General features: G+C 41.3%; 1 pseudogene; it reads right to left on the reverse strand.

Annotated features, from left to right (window-relative positions):
- Positions 1 to 6,882: 6,882 nt before the first annotated feature.
- On the reverse strand, positions 6,883 to 7,714 carry LOC146707105 (zinc finger BED domain-containing protein 4-like; annotated as a pseudogene).
- Positions 7,715 to 11,536: the final 3,822 nt, after the last annotated feature.

An 11,536-nucleotide genomic window follows, 5' to 3' on the forward strand; every position in this document is an offset into this window, starting at 1 on the left:
TTTTGTTTGTCTATTTCTTTTCTTTAAGCAGATCTGCACGTTGGGAATTGAAAGTGCTATACGACCTGTTGGGAAAGCCGTTACAAGTGAGTTTTCTCCACATTAAAATGGGCTCTGGAGAAAGCTACTTATTTGGGACAATATTAAATGAAAGTCCCGGCCTAAAAGGGATTCAGCAATGTAATCCGATCTAAAGTTCTTTTTTTTTTTTTTTGAAATGACGTCATTTTGCTGGAAGTGGAAACTAAATGCGACGACAGGTTCCACTATCAGCAAAGAAAGAAAGAATGAATGAATGAATGAATGAATGAATGGAAATAAAAAACAAACTGACTGACTGGTAAAAGCTGACAGGACTTGACCACGACTCAAGGTTAACCTCCACCTAGACAGGACAAAAGGGTGGATGATTTTATGTGTTTTTGTTACAGGAGCAGAAAGATGACAGCAACATTCGAGGTTGCATGACGATTCAATCTTTTAAATGCCATTTTCTCTGTCTGTGAATTTACTATGTGTGTGTCATTCACTAACTTGTGTTGCTCACAGACATTACTGTGAGAAAGTGTATACGCCTGCGCAGCGCTAACATTTGCATTTCTTTTCTACAGCATTGCAGTTTTTCATGTGTTTGATCATGTGATTTATAAGAGGATTAGTTAATGTTTTCCTACTACAGGATTTCTGGGTTTATATGTGAATGACATTCTTTCCACAGCTAGGGTTGGCTAACTTTATGGTGTTTTTATGGCACCTCTGGAATGTGGATGGCCGACGCCTGCCCACCAGGATAATCAATGTGTGTTGCTAATGTTTGTTTTTTGAGACTGCATGTACAAGATTCAGCAGAAGCGGACAAGTGACATGAGACAAACAAATAAGAGATGCGGTGTTATGGAATAGTTAATATGGGCTCATTTGCTGGCCACTCTTGAGCCCATAAATAATATATGAGTGGAGTGACTTTGCTTACGAGAAGTCACTGATTACATTACTGTTGACTGAGTACATGGGATGATCCATGTCTGAGGCAAATTATGGTATTAATTGTAGTTTACTGATTTGAGAAAACCTGCACATGACACTTGTCTTGCTAGTGCTGAATGCTTATTACTTTTATGATATAATTGTTTATAGGTGTGAAGTTTGATTTCACTTCCAGATTTTGTTTTCCAGGCCATGATGGTGTGTATGCAGGCTCCTGGCAGAGCCAGGTGTTATGCAAAACACACTAACATTCTTATTGCAGGATTATAGGTCCAGGGTGGTGCTGCTCCAGGGGAGGAGATGCCCTGATGTTGCCTGGGATATGATCTAGCTAATCTTTTTCTTTAAGACAGGAATCTGATTTTGATGAGTTGACTCATGGGAGTGTCCATGTGTCAAGATGGGGGATCCAGGATTAATATGAAACAATGAATTAACATTAAATTCTAGAATTAACATTAAATTTTGTTTTATATAATTTTTGCAGCGATTTGTGTGATTAACAGTTTATTTACAGGTATTAAACCTATGCAAGTGATGCATCCATGTTCAGATGAGGCTTTGATGGCCTATAAGTGAAGTTCACTGAACTAAAGAATGTGGTTTGATGATTGTTGACATGCTCTCCAAATAGAAGTTTTTCCTCTTAGCAAGGAAATACAGGTGCAGCAGTAATCTCCTGAGAAATCTTCAGACGCCCAGTGAGAAGCGTGAACCATTCCAGGCATAGCCGACAGCCAGGCAGTGGTTGAGGTCAAAGGTCAAGCTGGTTGGGGCCCATCATGAGATCAGACTTTGGAGCCACAGCAAGGACCATGAAACTGCGTTGGAATGAGAGCTGTGCCAAAAGGGCTTTCCAGAGGCCAACAGAGGAGATTGTGGACAGCAGATGGGCACCTGAAGGATGAGGGGAGCGTGCCAAGCTCCATCGACAGCGCAGAGGGAGTCTAAGGATGACATCATGATTCTGTGAAAGCACAGGAACCAGAAGCTATGGTGGTGATGACAGCAGTTACCTATGAACATCACCTAAAGCTGTGTCACTATACTGTGCATACGCGGGCACATTGAAGACTGCTGGGATCATAACGCCAGTAAGATAACTGGACCCAGCACCCTTTTCACAAAGGGGTTGATAGAGGCCAATTCAAGTGCTTCTGACCTTTTCAACTGCCTGCAAAATAACGGAGAGATCCTCCTGGATTTATCAGAGCCACTGCAAAGAGGTCGAGGTCCCAAGAAACCCCGGAACCCTCAAGACAGCACAATAGAGAAATCTCACACTTGGTTGTTTCAGTGGTGAGGGGGGAGTGCTGATTGAGCCCCCGTAGGGTAAGCTCGCACTTCAACCTCCAGCCTCTGATCAACTCTAGGGCAACCAAGTGCGAGGCGTGACGGACCTGTGTGCAACCAAGGTGGACCCTCTTGGTTACCTTGACTACGACGCTCACTTTTACAGGACCCCAGCTGGTGCCGGAAACAGCTGAACCAGGAGGAAGGCAGAGAAGATGGACACACGACAACTCTCACCTAAGGGATATGACGCAAGACCACATTCCTCCGTGGATGAACAATGCCTGGTACCGTTATATCCACGACAGAACAAAAGCAGAATCGGCAAATACAGACTATTATGTCTGTTCCCATCTACCCAGCACGGCAACATACCCCACACTATATATGTTCCTGGACCAACTCCCAGGGAAGAATTACTCTATGATACTAGCAGAGAAAGGGGACTTTGTGTCCTCTTCAACAACACATTCTGCATTTACATAAAGAAGACGCACATTCATCAAATATGACTGACGCCCTGAATGTTTGGAGACAGATCCAGCAGGCCCAAAATCAGGACTATGTAAGTGATACAAGTGACTGGTTTTCTTGGCTATACACTGGCTCCTGGTTACAGGTGCTAAAAAGACTACTCATCGGAGTTGGGATATTTTTACTTTTATTTTGTGTCTTTGTAACGTGTATATTGCCATGTATAAAACTCATGATTAACCGCGTAATATTTTCTACTGTTGCTGCATAAATAGCCATGACAAGTGATGATGATGATAATGACCCCGACCTGTTGGAACATGAAGACTTTGTGTGATTAATGACGATGTGATAGAAAATGTACAACAAGATGTTACAAACTGGTATCTCACTTAAAGTTTTACTGACAACAGGAGGGAATGTCAATGGAAAATTGTATTTAGTAGTCAGTATAATCTTTTAGTGATATAAGTTTGCATATGGTAGAATACTGCATGTAGTTATTTGTATTAGGAAATATTCAACCATGTATACTTAGAGGCATATAATTAATTGTGTGTGATCTCTAACAGGCTGCAGGCTTGGGGTGCATCCCAGGAATGCACCCCCACGTCTGGGAGCATGAGAGCTCATACCTTGTTTTATTGTTTTACGGCAGGATTAACGTAGCTATGTCTGTTTTAGTTTAAGTGCTTCTTTACATATAGATGAACTGCTGGACTTCCTCACCATGTTATCTAGGGTGGGGGAGACTACCCCCTTTCCTGACCAAGGATTTGTGCTCTTTTGTGCTCTCATGACCCTTTGATCAGCAGGACACACACACACACACACACACACACACACACACACACACACACACACACACCTACTGAAGTATAAATAAAGATTGGGGCAGTTTCTTAGTGCGAGTCTCAGTCTGGAGGCTGCCCTTGCTAGCAAGAAGTTCTGTGTGTTTCTCTTCTCTGAGTCTTTACTGAAGAAGTGTTTTAGAATATTTTCCCTAACATAAGATATCTGTTATTTGTCTGTGTTCTATTGTTCCTGCCCTACTGAACAACAGGCTTGATTTCATTGGCAGTGTGTTGTAATCACATGCCACTGAAGACATCAAGATGGCAGAATCTTTTAAGCACTTGTTCTTATTCTTATTAATGCACAATTTCTATTGCTATGTAATATTTGTAGTTTGCATCTGATTAATGTGAGGTGTGCATGTGCATAAGTAAATGTTTTTCAACTCGGTCACTCACACCAAACAAAAGAGCATTTTGTGTCAAGTATATAAAAAATGTAGCCTAAAAAACATTACAGATCTATGCAGTATATTAATCACTTATATAATTTTTTACATAAAGATAACATTAAAAACTCACGTCTCATCATGATTGATGTCTCAATCAGAGACATTATTCTATTTTTTCCAACACATTCCAGACATTCTTGTTTGATGAATTTCCAACAGTTTAGGTTCAAACATATTTTACATTTTTCTCATCAGCTGCAGTTTGAGAAAAGAAATCTATAATTGTGAAGAAAACTTAGCAGTGTCTGATTTAATGTGCCTTATTTCCTGCTGAGGCTCCACTTCTCACTGTGTGTTTCTATGAAGTCTTGTACATTTAACATATTTTGTACTCTAAAAATCCAAACACAGTTTGTAAATATGTTCATGTTTCCTCCTCCAGATGCTTCCTCTCAAAAGCTTCCCTCTGTGTCAGTGAATCCCTCTGCTGAGATAGTGGAGGGGGCCTCTCACCCTGCGATTGTTAGGATATTTTTAAAAAGGGGATTAAAAAATAAGAAAAATGTAATAACAGAAAGTCATTTTTAGCTGTTTAGACCATCTTTGCCTGCTTATGCCAACAAACAATGTTGGGGTGTAACGGAATACATGTACCAGCATAACAGGGGGGTATTTAAAATACAAAATATGAGTAACTGTATTCCGTTATGTGTTACCGTTTAAAAAGGTGGTATTAAGAATACAGTTTGTACACTCAATATGTAAATGACACGGCTGTCTTTTCCTGTGTCAGGCTGTCCCCTCTCTATTTGTGGTAATTCCATGCCGATGGAAACCCAAACAAAACACGCATTAAGAGGCTCTAATGCCGGGGTGTCAATCTCGGGGCCCATGTCACCTTTACTTGCGACCCACATAATTTATGTGTTTTTGCCACACACTCGCACTCTCCTCCTTAAAGCTGTCTCACTCACTGAGGGGTAGTGATCCTGATCCTGAAATATCGATACTTCCAATACCAACGTTTCATGTTGCATGATCAATTCCCATATGAAAATATCAATATCTAATGTAATTACATTTGATTTTATCATAAAAATGACATACAGAGAAAATTAAACTCAGCAATTAACAGGATAGTCAGCAATACCCTGTTAATAGGTTATTGCTGACTCTCATTCATGTGCGTGCTACGGCTCCGCATGAGCGTGAGCCAATGAGAGTCCCAAGGCACTTTAGACCACAAAACATGCAATCTTGACTTTGTTCACAGATCATAACTGCATTTACGTTCAACATAGAAATTGTGCTTTGTGCGATGTATGTGTGAAAACAGTTAAATAGGGATGGGTACCGGTTCTGACGTAAATGGTAGTAACCAGACCAAAAAGCAGCGCACATTTCGGTGCTTTATATCGGTGCTTTTTTTCCTGAAATGTCATACACTTTGGATTCTAACCAATCATTTTATAGTTAACATTGTTATCTTTTTACAAAAAAAACAGCTAAACATGAAAGGTTTTTGGACAAAGTTTGTGTTCTCCATTCTTTAAGCACCGGTTCAGCACCGTTTCAAAAGTACCGGTTTGGTACTGGTATCGGATAAAACCTAAATGATACCCATCCCTACAGTTAAATACTGTGGCAACACGACAAACCTCATAAAAAAAAAATGGGGTGCCGCTCTCACTCAATGGGAATTGGCTCTTCTGATTCACTACATTGTTATGATTTAATCTTTGTTTTCTGAGTTACCTTTGTTGCAGCTGCTCCAGTTCCTTGATTGAAGAGGCAAGAGGCAAGAGATGGAAAAGGGGCAGAGCGAGCTTTAATGGAGGACTGCAAATTGTCTCATTCCATAACTCGGGACCATGGGGGGGTTTGGAGTTCATTATGTTAGTTTCAGTTAGGTTTTGTGTGTTTTTGTCACGGCTGGGGCAGCAGTCGTGTGGTGGAGTTAAATGAGGACCCAAGATGCAAGAAACGTCTAGATGCAGGTGAGCGTTTTATTTACAAATGGTGAAATATACACAGAAACGAGGGTGGCGAGGACTGCACAAAGACAAGAACCTAAACTGGGAAAAACTAATAAACCTGGAACACGAGATGGAACAGAGAGACACACGGAGAGATACCAACTAACGCAGAGAAACACAGACGACGCGACGAGGAGCACAGGCAGACACACACTATAAATAGGTAATCAGGAAATGGCACACAGGAGGGGACACAGCTGGAACTAATGGGCATAACGAGACACAACCAAGTAAAACAGACTGTTTTACTACATGACTCGTGGACACGAACAGAGCACAGAGGAAAGACACAGGTAGGGCTGATAAAACACTTGAGCACTAAACACAAGAACCAAACCCTAAGAACTAATACCAAAATTAGAATAAACACTAGTGATGGGTAGATGAGGCCTCGTGAAGCGTTTCAACACATTCCCCAAACTGTATCGATACTGTGTCGACACAGTGTTGCTGTTTTTCTCCATACTGACACCTGCTGGACCTTAAAAATCATTGCAGGCAACTTACTTCAGACTTGCAACATACACTAATTCAATGACCTAGTCATACTTGTATACACTGTAAGGTATTGTACTGTCCATGGAATCATTTTTATATCTTTTACATTTCAAATATTGTAGACATCTTTAAAATATATTGTGAATGTCATTAAGTGAAAATTAGAATGAAAGTATTGTAAATGTAATTTTACCCATTTAAATGTAATTGACTCAGAGTTTATTATAAATTTTTATTCAGAAAAATAAGTTTATCCAATGTTTTTGCATTCAGTCTATTGTGGGTTTTTTTACACTATTTCCCCAGCTTTGGAAAATACACGTTCACTGTAATGCCAGGTGGAAAAGGTTAGGATAAGATGTTCGTTAAAGGATCCTCTGATCGTGGAATGTTTCTCTCCGCCAAGTAGCGCTGGACCTCAGTGATGGAGTCTGCTGTTGCATTGTTTGTTTGTCTGCCAACTTCTTCATCGAGCCGATGCCACGGGTTTTCTGAAATAATAAAAAATTAATGCCGTTTTAGTTTTTGTCATCTACTCCAAATTAGTACACATTAGCATCAAAATAAATGTATGAATAAGCTGATAATACTGAACTTGCCTGGAACAGGTGACTGCTCTGATGAAGGTCCAGGCTGTGGCTCAGATGTTGTGCGGGCAATTACTGCAGCACACTCCACTTTTAGGCAATTGACTGCCTCGCTACACTTGGAGGAACTACGAAATCCGAGTTTTTTAAATCTGGGGTCTAAAAGTGTTGAGAGGGTCAACACACTTAATGACTCCAGATTAGAAGCAGTGTCTGTGACACGATGCCTAAGTTGGTCATGGAGATGGGTGGCAGCTTGTGTGTGTAGATGTAAAGAGTTCCGCTCAAGTGCACAATATAGCATTTTCATCATCGGGATTACCTTTGATCCTGAAACTCTCCTCAGACAACTCCACTGTGGCCTGATGGAAAGGGGCCAACACAAGAAGTGCTTCCCTTATGATGTTACATTCATCAGTCGTAAGTGGACTTAAATCTGTTGGAAGAGAAGCAAGAGATACCCAGACTGCTTCTTTCTCATCATGTAGCCGTGACAGCATCTGATATGTGCTGTTCCAACGCGTTGGTACCTCGTTGATAAGTTCCAAGATGGGCCGTCCCATCTGCTGCTGCACTTGAGCAAGCTTTTCTTTGGCTGTAGTGCTGGATCTGAAGAATGATACGATTTGTCTAGATTTATCTCTTATGGATGAAAGTTCAGGGATTTGATCGCATGATTTCTTGACTAATAAATTGAGTTTGTGTGCAATGCAAACTGAATGTCGAATTTGGAGCAATAATGTTTGGTGCTGCATCGGTCACAAGACACCTTACCTTATTTGTGATGGCCCAGTCATCCATCATGCCCTTTTTGAATTGGGCCAAACTGTCTGCAGTGTGACTTTGTGGAAAGTGTTTCACACCCAACACAGATGTACACAACTGCATTTTCTCATTAATGTAGTGACAGGTAAGAGCCAAGTAAGCCTCCATATTCAAAGAGGTCCACAGGTCGGCTGTTATACTCACTGCCACAGCTTGCTGTACTTCCATTTTCACTCGTTCGAGTTCCTCCGTATGTTTTTTGGCTATCAATTCCTTTATGGTCTGAAGATGAAACAAAACTAAATCAGTATGCAGTACAAACCTTTCTGGTTGGCAAAACATATGATGGATCAAGGACCTGAACCAGCTCCCTGAACCCCTCACTCTCCACAATGCTAAGGGGTTGGCAGTCCTTTATAATAAAATTCAGGACTGCCTGGTCCAGAGCAATCTTCCTAGATGCTTGATTTCAAAATAATAAAACATTAATTTAAAAAAAAAAAATGATAAAGCTGCTCAATGTCTATATAGGCCTACCTGTGTTCATTCTTGGTGTGTTTGTCTCCTGATTTTCATGTTTTGCTCTGTAATGCCTAAACATTGAGGAGGTGCTTTTGTTTGTGTACGAAAGCTCCGCAGAACAGATGCGACATTTAACCTGCAAAAAATAAAATAAATATTTTACACTGCAAGTCACAATGCTGTTTTTCCTATTCTGATAGATTACACTGAAACAAAGGCAGACACACAGTTAACTTATTTGCAGTTAAAAGATCGAAATGATCCCACACAGCAGAAACTTTTCTTTTTCTTTCGGGCTCCATTTTGTTGTAGAGGGATATGTATTTTTTTTTCTTTGTGAGAGTAATTTCGGATTTTTTGGTGGCGACTCATTCCGTTGACAGATGCTGATGCGGTACCTTTTAAACACAGTTTGGCGTGTTGGCAATGAGCGATACAGCAGCTGTATCGATCACGTGACTTTTTCTTAAAGGACACACTATAAGGTATTGTACTGTCCATGGAATCATTTTATATCTTTTACATTTCAAATATTGCGTCAGTGTTGCTGGACCCATCACTAATAAACACAAAAAACAAGGGTCGCTGGGTCAAATGACCCAGGATCATGACAGTTTTACCCCCTTTTTGTGGGCTGATCAGCCACTATTTAAGTTTCCCCTATGTCTCGTTAAGTTACCTCAGTTTTTTTGAGTTATCAGTATTGTTTGTCAACTTTGAGTAGAGTTCTGTTATTTTGACCTCTTTTATGGGCCAAGATTTTGATTCTTTTTGCATGATTTAACCAACTATGTTTTTGGGTTAAATAAAAAAAATCCTTTCTTGGCCTTTAACCTGTGCCTAAGTTTCCGTCACTGCTCCGTCCATCACAGTATCTGATCGATACTTTGTTTCTCTCCCCCTTAAGTTCAGTAGGTATAACTAAATTGTATTAAATAAAGTTTTTAAAATTTTAATTTCAATCACAGCTCACACCCTGTATTTTCACTTCCCGGCAGACTCAAGACTATTTTGTCATACACTCTGGCAAACCCACACATGTGGTAAAACTGTGGGCAAAAGTGATTTTTGTCATGGCTGTGTGCAGGCAGGCAGGGGGATAGGACCCAAAATGCAGGACTCGGAGGCAGACGTGAACTCAAAATACACAGCTTTATTGCTGGAGCAACAGAACAGAAACTAAACTAAAGTGAGAATACAAAAAAATAAACTAAGCAGGCAGATGACCGGAACACACAGATAACCTGAGGGTGCGACATGACACTGAGCAAGGGCAAACACAGGGCTAATATACACAGGGAAGTAATCAGGGAATGGAAGACAGGAGGGAGACACAGCTGGGAGAGATCAAGGCTAACGAGACCGGGGGAGCAAAGCTGGACACACTGGCATAGTACACAACCTTTCAAAATAAAACAGGAAACAACAAACAAAGATGCAGACTAAGAAACACGGACTTTACACGGGCAGAATTAAACCTAAACTAAACATGAGACACAACCTAAGAGCTAATCCCTCACCAAGAATAACTGAACAAGTGCACTGTGCCACCTAATGGCCTGAACCTAGAATGGCAGTGTAGTAGTGCGAGTGCAAGTTAATGATGAAATGAATGGAACTAAATTTGAAATTAACAATGTTTGTTTTATGTCTCACTTTTTTATCTGTCTGTTTTAAATCGATTTCTATTGTTTCAAACCGCTATAAATCCAAACACATCATTTTGGGGTTGATGCAGCAGTGTTATAAATCTAATCATTGTACATAGTATCACTAGGAAGAAGCAGTGGATCACAAAACACCACATACAGTGTGTTAAAACTTTTGAAAAGTATATTTATTTTTGCCATTGAAATGGGTAGAAAGTTTACTTTTAGCAGTGCCAACATTAAACTGTGCCTCAGACCATTTAGGAGCTGTAGGTATCAAAATAGTGCAAAAAATGGTTCAACGTGAACACAGTGAGGTTTGTCCATTCTGTGTAAGCTGAACTGCACCAACTGCAGACCCCGTGTTCAGTAATGATGGGCAAACAAATTATGGCAATAAATGTAGTTTACTGATTTGAGATAACCTGCACATGATACTTGTCTTGCTGATGCTGAATGCTCTCATGATACAATTGTTTACCAGTGTGAAGTTTGATTTCACTTCCAGATCTTGTTTTCCAGGCTATGATGGTGTGTATGCAGGCTCCTAGCAGAGCCAGGTTTTGAGGAAACTTAGTATGCAAAACACACTAACATTTTTTATTGCAGTGTTATAGGTCCGGGGTGGTGCTGCTCCAGAGGAGGAGACGCCTTGATGTTGCCTGGGACATGCTCTGGCTAACCTTTTTCTTTAAGACAGGAATCTAGGGTTGATGTACATTAAGTTAAGATGGCGCCGGTGAGGTCGGCTGCCGTCACGACTGCTCCGACCACTTTTTCTTTGTCTTTGTTCTTTAAGTTAGTTTTCAGCGTTTCTAAATCGGCAAAATCATCACCATTGGGTACATTAGGTATGACAGTGACACTCTTGTTTCTATTGGTATACAATGTACTCACAATTCGAAGTTTTTAACTCCGGATCCGAGCTGGCCGAGTGAGATCTCGAGGGAGAACAAAGGGAAGCGGCGGCGGCCTAGAGGGAAGCGAGCCGGCGTCAGGAACAGGCTGAGAGCTCGTGCACACCGCACACCTCTGCCTAGCATCCTGCTCGCCAACGTCCAGTCACTGGAGAACAAGCTTGACGACCTCAGGGCCAGGATAAAGTTCCAGAGAGACATTCGGGACTGCAATCTCCTCTGCTTCACCGAGACATGGCTGAACCCAGCGGTGCCGGACCACGCCATCCAGCTGGCCGAGTTCTTCTCGGTTCACCGCATGGACAGGACACGGGACTCGGGGAAGTCAAGGGGAGGCGGCGTGTGTTTAATGGTGAACAACAACTGGTGCAACAGTGCGAACGTTGTTCCTCTCACACGCTCCTGCACACCAAATCTGGAACTACTGTCCATCATGTGTCGTCCTTTTTATCTACCTCGGGAATTTACATCGGTCATTGTAAGTGCCGTTTATATTCCACCACAAGCGGACACGGTCACCGCCTTATGCGAGCTGCATGAGGCACTCACACAGCACCAGACA

Source organism: Copadichromis virginalis, linkage group LG6 (assembly GCF_057382275.1).
Source record: "Copadichromis virginalis isolate Kocher_CV1m ecotype Utaka linkage group LG6, C_Virginalis_male_GT1.1, whole genome shotgun sequence".
Lineage (NCBI taxonomy): Eukaryota > Metazoa > Chordata > Actinopteri > Cichliformes > Cichlidae > Copadichromis > Copadichromis virginalis.